This window comes from Pteropus medius, unplaced genomic scaffold (assembly GCF_902729225.1).
Source record: "Pteropus medius unplaced genomic scaffold, Ma_sr-lr_union100, whole genome shotgun sequence".
NCBI lineage: Eukaryota > Metazoa > Chordata > Mammalia > Chiroptera > Pteropodidae > Pteropus > Pteropus medius.
The window spans coordinates 1,602,786-1,618,061 of NW_024347867.1; the positions used below are offsets into that span (position 1 = coordinate 1,602,786).

The 15,276-nt window shown below is 36.4% G+C and overlaps 1 pseudogene; it reads left to right on the forward strand.

Annotated features, from left to right (window-relative positions):
- The first annotated feature begins 13,611 nt into the window (after positions 1-13,611).
- Positions 13,612-13,730, forward strand: LOC120615868 (uncharacterized; annotated as a pseudogene).
- The last annotated feature ends 1,546 nt before the right edge of the window (positions 13,731-15,276 follow it).

Genomic DNA, 15,276 nt, shown 5'->3' on the forward strand with positions numbered 1-15,276 from the left:
TCTTCCAATGCTTTTAGCCACTGAGATAACCACACTTTTGTTCTCCTCAAAAACAGGAGATAGTTTTGGGCTTACAATTATAAAGACTTCACAGTGCTGGTGACAGGCAAAATAGATTTTCACTTTTTTCATTATCATTTTTGTTAATAGCTTATTTTTTCTTGAAAACAGTTAAGGGGTCTAAATGGCAGCTATAATTACTTATAATCTGTAGTTATCTTGTCTACGTATGATATAGCCACAATTTGTATGTGTATTCATTTCTGAATCTAGGATATCAGTTTCTGAATCTAGGAAGGAAGTAGGGTGAGTTTTATTTTTATGTCTCAGAGTTTGAGCTAGAGCTAGATTGCATTAAACGGTCACTGCAACCATTGAATTTAGTAATAAACAATAGTCTAGAGATTTGTGTTTCTTTGAAATCCTGTTCCACTTTAGACAACTTTCTTATGCATATCATATAACTAGATATTAATATCCCTAACTTGATGTTTCACATGAATTTAAACTTTTAAGGAAATATTTCATTTATGTTCTTTGTTCAATGAATTAAGGAAATACTACGAGTCAAACATGCTTATAATTAAGGCATCCCCCTTTGCTTGGTGGCAGCAGCTACAGGAACACAGTGAAAGAAAAATGGGATTTTTTTTTATTTGTGGCAAATATCACAGGATCCTTAGAGGCCAGATTTAACTATCCTGTTTCCAAATGGTAAAAACAGTACCTCTAAGAATTTCTTTGACTTGACCATGATCATGTGGCATGCCAAAGGAGGACTATTCTAGGTACCAATGTGTTCTATTTACCTTGTTTACTTCTCTTGTGTTTGCAGAACTCAGTTTTGTCTCAGCCTCACTGGTGTAGGTATTTCCTTAGATAAATAACCCCAAAGTTGACTCTAAATCATACTTACCTCAGAATATTGGAGTGCATAGTCTATGAACTCCTATATCTAAGATCTTCAGAGAATAAGAAAAAGACACCCTGAAACATCTTTTTAAGTTGGCAGAGGCTAGGAAATATGGCCCTATTATGAGAGGAGATTTTATTGAGACATTTGAGAGAATGGAATGTTTTATTGTTCTAATTTCAACACAGTCAGTGAGAGGGTGTTGGTTGGATGCCAAATAAGGAAATGAAACTTGTAACAACAACAACAACAACAACAACAACAACAAACCCACCGTCTGAAATCCAACCACATCTATTCTAACACTCATTTGAATCTTGTAGAACAGCTCTTACAAAGTAATCTAATAAATCTGAACATTACATTCATAGTCACCTAGTGTACCAATATGCCTGGGATCAAGATGCCCTTCAGCTCCACCAACCAGAGAAATAACAGCATTCCAAACTTTATCCCAGCCAAATGATTTGTGGTCTGAGCCAGGAAAAAACCCAGAGAGGAAAGCTGAGCCTGGTTCTCGTTGGCTATATGTTGCCTGCAGAAGCTAACTCATCTTCAAAAAAACTCCAAACTGCTGAGAGTAAAATTTGACAGAAGCCAGAGGGTTATCTCAGCAACCTTAACTTAGACCTACCTGGATTGGAGGGCGTACCTAAATCAGTAAATTTTAAATGACTGCAATTATACAAAATATGTTCTCTGACTACAATGGAATAAAACCAGAAATCAATAACAATAATAAATTTGGGAAATTCATACTTACGTGAAAATTAAACAACATACTTTTAAGTAACCAGTGGGTCAAAAACTACCAAAACTGATTCAAGAAGAAACAGAAAATTTGAACCAATCTATAACAAGTAAAGAGATTGATTCAGTAATTAAAAATCTCCCAACAAAGAAAAGCTCATAAAATTAAAAATAATCTCAACAAAGATGGTTTCATTGGTGAATCCTACCAAATATTTAAAGAAAAATTAACCCTCTCAAACTTTCTCAACAAGAGGAGAGAATACTTCTCAAATCATTCTATGAGACCAGTATTACCCTGATACCAAAACCAGACCAAGACATTATAAAAAAAAGAGAGAGAGAAAACTATAGAACAATATCCCTCATGAATATAGATGCAAAAATTCTCAACAAAATTTTAGCTAATGAATCCAACATGTATAAAAGTGATAATATATTATAACCACATTTTGTTTTTCGCATGAGTATAGTGCTGGCTTAATAGTCCAAAATCAGTCAACATAATTAACCATATTAACAAACTAAAAGAAGAAAAACAAACTATGCTGTAACAATTGGATATCTTTATTCAAAATAAAATAAAACAAAAAAATTTGATCCATATTTTGCCTTAAATCAAGATGAATCATAGGCCTAACTAAATATAAAACCAAAACTATAAAAATTCTAGATAAAACATAGAAGAAAATATTTGGTACCTTGGGTTAGGCAAAATTTTTTTTTATCCAACCCTAAAACCACTATCCATAAAAGAATAAAAAAATACGTTGAAGTTAATGAAAATTAAACACTGTTAAGAGGATGAGAGGTCAAGCCATAGACTGGGATGAAATATTTGCAAAGCATATATCTGAAAAAGGACTTCAATCTGGAACATATAAAGAATTCTCAAAAGTCAATAATATGAAAAACGACTACCTAATTTTAAAAAATGGGCAAAATACTTGAACAAATCCATTGCTTCATCAAAGAAGATAGATTACAAGTAAGTAAATGACAAGATACTCAGCATCATTAGTCATTAGGGAAATACAAATAAAATTACAAAGAGATAACACTGCACACCTTTTAGAATGGCTAAAATTAAAAAGACTGACCATAACAATTGTTGAGGAGGATATGGAGGAGCTGCTGGTGGGAATGTAAAAATGATAAAACTACTTTGGAGAATAGTCTGGCAGTTTCTTAAAAAGTTAAAAATGTATTGACTCTATGATCTAGATATTTACATAAGAGAAATAAAAACCTATGTCCACACAAAGACTTACATCCACATACTCATAGTAGCTTTATCTCTTTATCTGTAGTAGCCCAAACCTCAAAACACCCTAAATACCCATCAACAGGTAAATAAACTATGCTATGTTCATACAATGGAACACTACTTACTCAGCAATACAAAGGAATAAACTATTGATGAATGCAGCAACATGGATGGATATTACTATATTCACTTGGAGTGAAAGAAGACAGACATGAAAGAGCATATACTATATGATTTTATTTATATAAAATTCTAAAAAATGCACCTAATCTGTAGTGATGGAAAGCAAAGTTTGCTGGTAAAAGGGAGTGGAGAGGAGTATGAAGTACTGAGGGATTACTAAGGGCCACAGGAAACTTTTTGTTCACCCTCTTAATTTTGAAGATGGTTTTATGGGTGTATATATCTCAAGCATATATATAACCTCAAATATATATATTTGAAGATATATATTTTAAATATTTATCAAATTGCATACTTTAAATATGTGCAGTTTATTTTATGTCAATCATAATGCAAAAGCAAAAATTTTTTAAATAACAGAATCATGACAATAGATTGAATTAAAAAACCTAAATTCAGTGATCAAAAAAATAAAAATTATTATGGTTAAACTTCCTTATTCCTCCTGGTATTGCATAATAGTAAATGGGTCCTCTTAATGAAAACTTACATGAACTAGGCATAATTTAAGTACTTTGCATGTGTTAGCTTATTTGATACTCACAACATTCCTTTCAGATAAATAACCCTGTTATAACATTTTACAGTTGGGGAAACTGAGGCACAGATCGACTTAACCAAGGACACTGATTAAATTAGCCAACCCAGAATTTAAATCCAGACTATCTGGCTCTAGGGTGTTCACTCTTGACTACTGCACATAGTACCTCTCAGACAAAGCTCTCAAATGGTTGTGAACTGAGCTTACTGGCTTAATATTAAACTATTAGGAGTAGGAGGGAGACCTTCAGGGAACTAAGGAAGAAGACTGAATGAGGTCTAGAGTCACCTTTGTAGTTCAGATCTGGCTGTACATCTGTCATGCAAAGGCCCACCTGGGTCTGTGCATGATATGTCACTGTCTGTGTCAAATGTTTTAGCTTAGATCTCAACTCTTCCCTTCATTTGTGAAGGTTAACTGTGTCTGCATCAGGCCAACCTTGATGCTCAAAGTCCTTCATGAGCTTTCACAAGAAATCCAACCACACTAAGCATAAACAGAATTTTGTTTGTACTTTTCATGAAGATCTGGGGATTTGTGGGAAAGGGTCACACCTCCCAGTGCACAGCGTTTATTCAATCTCTCCACCTCAAGTAACTGTTTAGTTCTCTGTCTCTTTTCCCTTTCCCAGCCTGTTTCCCATCACTTCTCATATTTGCCCTGGAAGGCTTGTCTCAGTCTTCCTTTTATTTATTTTTTTCCTCCACTTAAAAGCTAGACTATGGCTTTTATCCTCCTCACAAGCCTATCAAAGCCATTTCTCCCTTGGGAAATTATCATGTCAGCTACTAAGAAGATGAAGTTGCCTCCATATCCTAACCGAAGCTCCCCACCAGACTTCTCAATGCAGACCTGACTGTGTGTTGCTGTTGTAACTACATTGAAAAAAAAAAAAAGAATGGAGAATTGGCAAGGAACTTTTACCCAGATAGAACCTTAGCCCTTGGGTATTGAAGCAAAGGTCAAAGCTCAATGCACCACTCAGGAATCTTGCAAGATTTTCTTTGACTGACACTGAGTATCTCCTGGTTGCTAGTGGGCTTACCTGCATCTCTTTGTATGATGCTGTTAGGGAGGAAAAAGAAAAGCTTGCACACTTCTCCCCTCCTCACAAGCTTTGTATAGCTGCTTTACTTGGGCTTGCAAAGTTTCAAATATGAAGGCGGCATCGACGGAGGAGGCATTTGTAACTCAGGATTTCAGGTCTCTAAGGGTGGGAAAAACAAAACTAGGATGAGCTCAGCCACCGATCTGGATTGCCTGTGGGAGAGTAAAGCATGGAAATGCAGGAAGAGAAAGCCGATGGGGCTTCTCTCCAATAGTTTGTGCAGTGTGAAGTGTGGGAGCAGAATAAATACTGCTAAAGCAAGTGAATCCCCTGATGGAACAGTCTTTGCTACCCTTCTTCTTTACTGTGTCACCCCCTCACTCCAGTGATGACTAAACTAATTCATTTGTGGTGCATCTATTTTCAAATGGAGAACAACAGTTAGAGCTTGAGAGAGAAAGAGGAAGATATAGGCCACAACGCCCCTCCTAAAAGAGCAGAGATATGTGTGTGGGCAGAGGGATCTGTACGCACTCTTGATTATCAATCACAATCTTTAACAAAAGCCAAGATTAGTTTCCAACACATTTAAAAAAGGGGATTCTTTTACATTAAAAAATCATGAATATATGCTGATCTGGCAACCTCACCTGTATAACTTTAATAGTTTCCTAGCAGGTCTCCCTGCTTACAATATGTCTGGAAACCAGCAGTCAGAGGAATCCTTTTACATGCAGATCAAATCAAGTCACTATACTGATTAAAATCTTCCCATGTTGTTTCATCTCACTCAGAGTAAAAACCAGAGTCTCAGAAATGCTCTTCAAGACTTTTCATGGTGGGTGGGACGCCCTGTTATCTTTGATCTCCTCTCCACACGAATTAGACAAATTCAAACCCTGGCTCTATTTTCTTTGTGTCTTTGGCTACAGTAACTTCCCCACCTGTAAATTGAAGTTAATAATCATATCTTGCTCATAGGATTGTTAGAAAGACAAAACAAGTTAATATTATAAAAGCCCTTAAAACAGTGCCCAAGACATAGTAAGAACAAATCTAATGCTCTCCTGCTCCGGTCATGCTGGCTTCCTTGGTGTTCCTCAACTAAGCCGGATTTGTACATGCCTGACTGCCTTTGCAAATGCTGCTCTCTCTGCCCAGCCCTGTGTTCCACGGATAACCATGCGATTTGTCTCCTTTACCTCCTTCAAGTCTTGCTTACAGTATTCGAGATGAATCGAAAATTTAAAAATTAAAAGTAAAAGTGGACCAAAACAAAAGCCAGTCAGAAAGAAATGAAATGAGTATTGAATGAAATCAGGAAAGAGATGGAAAAAAAAAGACAAAATTATCTCACAATGAAGACTCAATTACAAGGTAGCTAAAGGAGAAGAAAATCAAGTAAAAATTTAACAAGCAGGGTTGAAGAAAGACTGGAAAACAACTAAAAGAATTAGATGTATGGTAATTTTTTTCTAGAAAATAATGAGGACACCTAAGTTTATAAAGTAGATGTAGATCAGCACTGTCTAGTTTAGGCTTAATCAAAATATTGTTCTAGATATTTCTGTCTGAGCATCCAAGATTCAGCTTGTCACTGTCCCTGGCTATGAAAAAACCTTTTTGCTAATACTTCCATTCTGCTTCTTTCCCTAGTCCAGGCTGAATTGTCTTGTCTTGCCCCGTGACCACCCAGGAAGTAGAGTGCTCTCACTCTTTGTCCTCAAATCTAGGACAGGAAGAGCCCACCCATCATCAGGCTCCCCAGGCTTTCCAAACATCAAATCACATCACATGCCCAGCTCCTTCAATCCCTTTCCATTTTTCTCCTCCCTCTCTGCTCTCTAGGCCTCCCTTGATCCTCGCTTCTATTTCTATTCAGCATGCCAGTAGTTATTACTTTCATTCATTCAACAATAAGATTCATTTTAAGCAACTAAGTACCTGGTATTGTTATCCCCTGCGCCCTGCTGGGAATTCTGAACAGTTTTATAGGTTTTTTATTTCCAGAGAACTATGAACAATTGTAAGTGGAGACTTCAGTATGAGCACCTTAAATAAATATCACCTATTCAGAGACAACAGAGGATGTGAGAAGGGCATTCTCCACATTCCTGCTTGGATCCTGGTGGGGAGGGGGTGGGAACTGAGGCTTCATAAAAAGGTCGCTTCTGGGCAGTTTGAAAGATTGTAATTCTTGACCTTTCTTGCCTTGGGTACACCTGTTCTGGGCTCTGAAGCAAAAGGTGGAGCTATGTACCAGAGGCTTGGTCCAAACTTTAAAGAAAAAAGAAACATTTTCTCTCCCTCTTGGCATGAAACCCTCCCTACTTTATCCTGAAGAAGTGAGGTTTGAGTCTGGGAGACGCAAGGTCACTAAGTGAACTCAGAGGTATACAAGCTGTCTAGGGGTTGAAGGTGAATGTCATATGATTGAAAAGTTGTCAAAATACCAAAAACCTCAGGGTGGGGAAGAGGAACAAAAATATAGGAAAAAAATATATCAAAACATTTGTGCAGAATTTGTTTGATGTCACTTGAATTCGAGCTGGGGAAAAAAATGGGGAAGACAGAATTATCGGCTTCCCCATCTTAGCAGACTTCTTTTTTAGGGGAGGGAGGAGGGCTTATGGAACTCAGACTTTGGCTAAAAATTTTTTAGCCAACATTTTTGTCTGCTGGAGCTCTTCTCTAACCACTCTCTGTCCCTTTAAATTAGATCACTGTTTTGTTAACAAGTTTTAGGGTGGAAAAGAGTTCTGCAAATTTGTTCCAGGATAGATAGTGTCAGTTTAACCAAGGCTCACTCTTTGATTACAGAATTTTCTCTCGACCTGAAAAAAAAAAAAATAAATAAATAAAATAAAATAAAATAAAATAAAATAAAATAAAATAAAATAAATAAATAAAATAAAATAAAATAAAATAAAATAAAATAAAATAAAATAAAATAAAATAAAATAAAATAAAACCTTCTTCATTCTGTCACATCCCTCTTCTGTTTTCTCTTCTTCTTTAACTAGAAGCCGGGTTCTGTGACGAAAGTGGGAAGGAGGTAAACAAGCTCAGTGTTCCCATCCTAATGAAACCCTAATGAGCGTGGAATGACCCTGTTCAGGGTGGTGATTGTCACTGCCCTGTCTCTGGCTTGTGGTAGAAGAAAGGAGTAGCAAGGAACATGTTGCCAGGAGAAGGATGAATGAATGAGGCCAAACATAAAGAACATTCGCAAATTTTTTTTTTAATTAATTTGTATAAATACAAATTCTAGAGAAATTCTAAATTTGTACATTTTTACATCTGAAGGCCATATTAGTATTCATTTTTATAGTTATGCAATAAACCACTTCCCCCAGGTTCTCGCTCAACCTCAATACTACTGCAGCCTGTGGTTATTTAAGGTTGTTCTGCTCGAGTTCTGACTTTTGAAGTTAGATATGTTTGTAAATATAAAATAAACTGCTTTTTAAAATTTGGAACCAAATGATTTTCAGCCTGTCATCCGCATTGAGAATATCAGGGTTTCTGGGTCTTTCCTGTGTATGTCCCTATTCTCTTCAGATTTCAGCCTCTGCCCCATGCACGTACCTGCCCACCTCTACCCTCATCCACTGCCCCTGGATGAAGTCTGGCTGTATTCACACATCTTATGGAGTGTAGCAGAATAATAATAGTTAAGACCACATTCTGAAGGCTGACTGCCCGAGATCATTTCGTGACTTTGCCATTTCTTAGCTGTATGACCTCAGGCTTGCCGCTTAACCTCTGTATTCTTTATTTGCTCATCTTTAATATAGGGGATAATTTAGTACTTACCTTGTAAGAATATTGTAAGAAAAAAATAAATTTAAAATTATAAAGTACCTAGAACTGTGCTTGGCAACGTTATGTGAATGTTAGAGATTGTTACTTTCCAATCCTGTAATTCATGTTATTCCTTTGTGAGACCCTCTTGAGTTGCTCCACTCTCTGATAATCTAAGCCCTCCCTGCTTCTTTTAATCTCAGATAAGTCTCCTCTTTCTTATAAAACCATTGTCTGTACCGTGTACTTGATACATACCGTATCCTTCCTTACTGTGTCTTTTTTCTCTTACATATCTTTTATCTGCTTCAATTAGACTGAAGTCTTCCAGGACGGTATGCTGTTTTATGCATTTTTGTATCTCCTGTGTCTTATATAGTGTTTTATACACATAGGCCTTCAAGGAATTTTTGTTACTGGGACTAGTGAAAACAGTGACAATGCAGAATTTGGAAAGAACATGGCGGAAAAAATAGAGAAACTCTATTTTGGATACGTTGACTCTTTTTCTAACACTGAGAAATCTAAACAATCTATGCAAACAAGAAAACAGAATGTTCCTCCTTTCTAGGTTAGAGAGCTGGCATGATCACAATTTCTTTGGTTGATATCATGTAGATTTTACTTAAATGTTGTCTCTGCAAACACCTGGGGATTTTCATGTATCTGCAAATTTTTCTGATAAGGTAAAGATGCTGCATGCTTCCGTCAATGCAGTTCCAATTCAGCTTGTCTTCCATAACAATACGCAGGTCCCTCTCCAAAAAGTTTTGCAGGGCTTAGGCATGAGGGTTGCTCAGCTTTTTGTCACCACACATGATTTTCCAGAAGACAGGGGCTCTACATGACCAGTGTGACTGGTGTTCCTGCTGGGATTCTGGTAGTGAGATGGATGCACAAAGGTAAGTGCAGAAGGCAGGCAGAGAGCTGTGCATAAAGATGGCCTCACATTTTCTCCTGCCCAGGGTCCACCTAGTCTGCCTAGTCTGGCTCAGCTAAAGGGATGTGGGTTTGTCCTGGGGTTAAGTTGACAGGAAGAATTTGCTCTAGTTTTGAGCTCAGTTCTTGGAAATTCATGCCAAATTAACGTCTGTTAAATGAAGAATAAATCCATGAGTGAGTGAGTGAGTGAGTGGCCTTAAAAAGTCCAGGTTTAGTTCTAGGCCCTCAACATTGGTCTATAAGTCAGTTCTGGTGGCTTAGTCCACACCCGTGGTGGCTCCTGATTTTTAGAATAAAATGGCATTACGAACTTATGTAATCTTTCCACTCAGGCTCTAAGCTTTATACAACACTCTAGTACATTTTTAAGTTATCTAAGCCACAAATGTGACCATGTTATACTCACTCTTTCAATGACTTTTTGCCGCACTCAGAAAAAGTCCAACATGCATGTGTACAGATTGACATGGGCTTCCTCACTGAGCCAGACTGTCAGATGGTCACATATCATAGACATATATGAGATATTCCAGGGAACTGTGGAACCTCACACCAAGGGGTAGTTGACAGAGACAGCTTCAATGATTTGCTTGTTTTCAGAGAATTATAATGTATTGTGGTTTGTACGTGCCTGGCTAAGTGTATTTACAGTACTATACAGTGCTTGGTTTAACTTAGAGAAACCACACAAAATAGATGAGTAGCATAAAAGAGACTTCTGATAAAAACACACTCATGAAGATAATACGAACAGTACAAATACAAGGAAACAAAACATGTCAAACTGACAATTTTCTTATTTTTACTTGTTAAAGGTAAGCTAAAGCATATAAATTTTTTCTGAGTTTATTTGAGCAAAAATCAGTTCAAATTGGGCAGCATCCAAACTAGCAGATAGAAAGGTCAGAAATGCTGTACTACACGAAAGACTTTCATAGGCAAAATAGAGCAGAAACAAGGAAGTTATACCAGACAAAAAAATAGGTTGGTTATTGCAAGGTTATTTTCCTTTAGGGGATGGCAGTTATCCATCAGGCAGATTACCTAACTAGTACTGATTAGGTGATTCCTGATTGATTCTAAGATTCTGTTTCTGGGAGAGTTGAAACTGTAATTAAATTAAGTCTTATTTTAGTGATGTGGGTCTTAACATAAGTAACTCCATTTTGGGACTGTTGTCTTTCAACACAGTATAAACTCTCTGTCAACCGTGAAATGATATAAAAACAATGATGATTTAAGCAGATCTTACTGTGTACTACATTGTAGATTTTTTTTTCATAAAAGAAATTAATATCTTCTTTTAAGGTAAAAAAATATTTTAACAATGAGTGAGAAAATAATTGCTTTTTAAAAGAAACTCAATCTGAAAAAGCCTTTATGAAAATGATGTTTTCATTATTAAGCAATTTTGTTGCCGAAATGATTTAATGTTATCAAGTATTATTCTTTCTCTGCATACCTACAAAATTTGAAAATAGAACTTTCTGAACTATTTTTTTAAAGCTTTCAAAAAGATTCAATGTAGTTCTGACCCATTTGCTTAAAATATATAAAAATACAACACCTTGCAAGTACTTGCAAGAATAACTGATAATAGGGCATACGTTAATTTACTAGCTAATTGCATTAAAGGCTTTTGTCTAATTTGTGATGATTTAGTTATCTACTCTAATTCTTGCAGCAAAGAGGAGCGAATGGAGGTGTCTTTCCACTCCACTGTCTTTTCATTATTAGACACCTTTTGATAAAGCAGAGTTCGTCTCTCAATTGGAAGATAATTTTGCTTTTACATTGAATAATTTTTTTCTTTTTTTTTCTCCCAAACCATACATTTTTCTTTACTGTTCTCTGACACCAGACAGATATAAGCAATGTGGGATATGACCACAACTGATCATATTGTTTATTTCCAAATAGGAGGCTTTGGCCACAACTGTGTGAATACTTTTCTCTCTGGGACTCCATGTTGCTACAGAATTTGCCTTTAGAAACAAAGAACTAGCCAGCATTCAGTTAAAATTGAACACAGACCCAGGGACTCAGATTTTAGAATTTCTCGTGTGTTAAGCACTTAAAAGAAAAAATATTAAAACTGAAATTTCATTAAATCATCACAAGAAAATAAGAATTGTAACATACTCAAAACTACACACACACCCTTTTGGAATTAAGGAAAGAAATAAAAAATTACATTGACGTATTTTATTATGTCTTTTATTTATAATGGTAACAGGGGCCAACCCAGTAGATAATCCAGAAACTGCTTTGGTTTCTAGATAAATTGTTTCTTTATCACCTTTCTTCTGGAGAATCATGCCTTCAGGTTGCAGCTGTAATGAATGTTAAACCTTCTGACTTATAGGCTGTCCTGATTACTGCCCCACTTACCTACAACTTTCCTCCAAACCTGATATCACATTCCAGCTGAGTACTGGGAAGAAGAGAATAAAATATTTCAGGATTATGTTTATCTGAGAATAACAAGGACCACTCCTTTCTCTCCCTCCCACATATAAAAAAGTGCCTTAAAAAATAGAAGCATCATTCTTGTGTGTAAAATAAGTCCTGGAGTGATGTTAACTATAGAATCAGTCATCGGGGAACCAGTATTTCTGCAAGGTTCTGTTCCAACATATTTAGTGGGGTGGTCTTTATTCTTATGTTTCAGGATGGCTGCTGGAGCTCAACTATTACATCAACAGGATGGAGAGAGGGCAAAATATGGCTTTTTAATCTTTAAGGAGAACTCCTAGAATGTTGCACAATATTTCCACTTATGCCATGTGAGCCAAATTAATCACATAGTTAGCTGTAGCTGAAAGTGAGATTGAGCATATATAATTTTTGCTACACTCTAAGCAAATACATGGGTTTCTTATTACTGAAGGAGGGGAAAATAAATATTGAAAGAAAACTATCAGTCTCTGTCATATCTCTCATTTCTCCCTTTAATTATTTTATATTTTATAAAAATAGAAAAGACCATCTCAATTATGTAAAGGTGATGCTTTTGTACTATGGAATCTAATTCCTTTTGTTCTATTTCCTAAATGTTTAAGTTATTGGCCCAGAAATTAAACTCTAGAAGCTTAGACTTCCATGACAGTGAATTTTTAATGTGAGTCATATCTTTGCTCCAATCCAAAGGCCACTGATCCCTCCAATCATTTTGTTTATTGAGTCCACTCCTATCTTATTATTAGTAGCCAAAGAAACTGGATAATCCCATATATAGTTAGATTCTCAACATGCACTCAGAAGTCTGGAATTCTCAGTAGTGCTGTTCAAAGTGTAAATTATTATCCTTTAAAAAATGAATGAAGTAGTCAGAAACATGGTAGAGTGAGAGATGTCCCCAAATCTCTCCCCTTGAAACAATAAGCTAAACATCTAAAACTCAACAAAAAAAAACACCCAACCTGCACACAAGCATATCTGAACAAGGGATCTGCACATAAGAGCTACCACAGGTCAGAACCCCGGGAGTCAGGCAGAAGACTGAAAGAAACAAAGAAGCTGCCTCTTGCAGCTGGATCTCTCAGCAGGAGGAGTGGGAGAGAAGAAGATATGGTGGCTTCTCTGAACAGCCCTGCCTGGAGAGCTGTGACCTCCATGCAGCAGCAGTGCCCAGGGATCAGGGCAGAAAGTAGAAAAGTGCGGACAGCAGAGAAGTAGAGATGGTAGAGAAGCAACAGTTGATTATTACCAGCCGCAGCTGCAAAACTTGAAGCTGAGCCACAGTCCTCACCCTCCAACGCAGAGGGCCCCACCCCTCATATCTTCCAAGACCAAATACTGTGAGGCCCAAGGGAAATCTGAGCACCCGCTTCCAAAACTGTCACTAATCCTGACAGGGACTGAGACTGAGGGTAGTGAGCATGATTGAATATCTATAAGGAAAAAAAAAGGCATTATAAATACTTTATATAAAGCAGGGATTCAAGAGGCTTAGATGCCATCTACTGGAAACCAAGAGAAAAACACCATTTTAGCAACAAGCTAGAGAGAGACCTTTATATAATAAATCTTCTTTCTGGACAAAAGGCAGAATACACTTTCATTAATGCCCAGGTGGAGAAATTGTCTATTAAATAACATGTATAGCCAAAGTGACAAGGCAGCTCAAAAAGAAAGAGAAAAATCTCCAGAAAATAAGCTTTGTTTATGGCCATGCTACCCTGAACAAACCCAGTCTTGTCTGATCTCGGAAGCTAAGCAGAGTCGGGCCTGGTTAGTACTTGGATGGGAGACCACCTAGGAAGACCAGGTGCTGTAGGCATAAAAAAATAAAAAATAAATAATAAGGGATTGTAAGCAGACAAGGTCCTTGCAATCTGTGAGGTCAACCAAGGGTTGCCTCGCCTAAAAAAAAAAAAAAAGTAAAGAAAATAAGCTTAAAGACATAGAAATGTGTGACTTAAATGAAAGAGAATTCAGGATAGTACTTCTGAAAAACCTCAATGAGATTCCAAGTAATTCATATCAACAATTCCAGGAACTGAAAAAAACAACTAAACGAGCAGAATCAGTATTTTAGCAAGGATATTGAACCTTCAAAAAGAATAAAATAGAATTTCTGGAGATGAAGAACACACAGAAAGAGATGAAAAATGAAATAGCAAGCTTGGGAAATAGAATCGACCAAATGGAGGAAAGGATCAGTGATATCGAAGACAGAGATTTAGAAATAAATCAGAAGGAAGAAAGAACAAACTGAAGGATGTAAAACAGTGAAAGAGAAGTACAAGAACTAGCTGATACCATCAGGAAAGGAAACATAAGAATAATGGACATTCTTGAAGGGGAGGAAAAGGAACAGGGATTAAAAAGTATTTTCAGGCAAATAATTGAGGAGAATTTTCCAAATCTAAAGAATGAATTGGAATTTGGAATTCAAGAAGTCAACAGAATACCTAATTATCTCAACCCAAAAAGGCCTTTTCCAAGACACACTGTATTAAAATCATCAAAAATCAATGAAAAGAAAGAATTCTCAGAGCAGCCAGAGAAAAGAAGACAGTAACCTATGAAGGGAAACCCATCAGATTATCGTTGGACTTCTCAGCACAAACCTTACAAGCCAGAAAGGAGTGAAATCAACTATTCAAACTATTAAATGAAAGGAACTGCCAGCTAAGAATAATGTATCCAGCAAAGCTCTCCTTTAGATATGAAGGGGAAATAAAGACCTTTCCAGACATATAAAAATTGAGGGAATTCACCAATACAAGGCCTGCACTATAGGAAATACTGAAAGGGGTCAGCTCACCTAAACCAAAATGACAAAAAAATACATAACTATGAGTAAGGCGACTAGCAAGCAGATAAAAGTGGAGGAGTGCCACCCTTATTAAGAACAGGGTATTATAAGCTTAAACAATAAAAGGGGTTTGTTATTGCAAGATAGTAATGAATATTTAGCATACATAGGGACAAATCGAGAAAACAATAAAAAAGGGGAGGATTCAAAGATCCAAATTTGCAAAGGGAAATGGAAATGAAGTACATGCAGAAGAAAATAGACTAGTACATGTATATAACTATCTTCTACATATTCATAGTGGTAACCACATGCCAAAGATAAAGAACTGATGTATATAACATAAAACAAGGAGGACCAGAGGAAAATCCATGAAACCCAACCAAAATGGAAAACAAAAACAAAAACAAAAACAGACAAAGAAGCAATGGAAACACCAAGCTACCAGAAAGCAAAAGATAAAATGGCTATAGGAAAACTTCATATTACAATGATTACCCTAAATGTAAATGGACTGAACTCACCAATAAAAAAGGCACAGAGTTGCAGAATGGATCAAAAAACA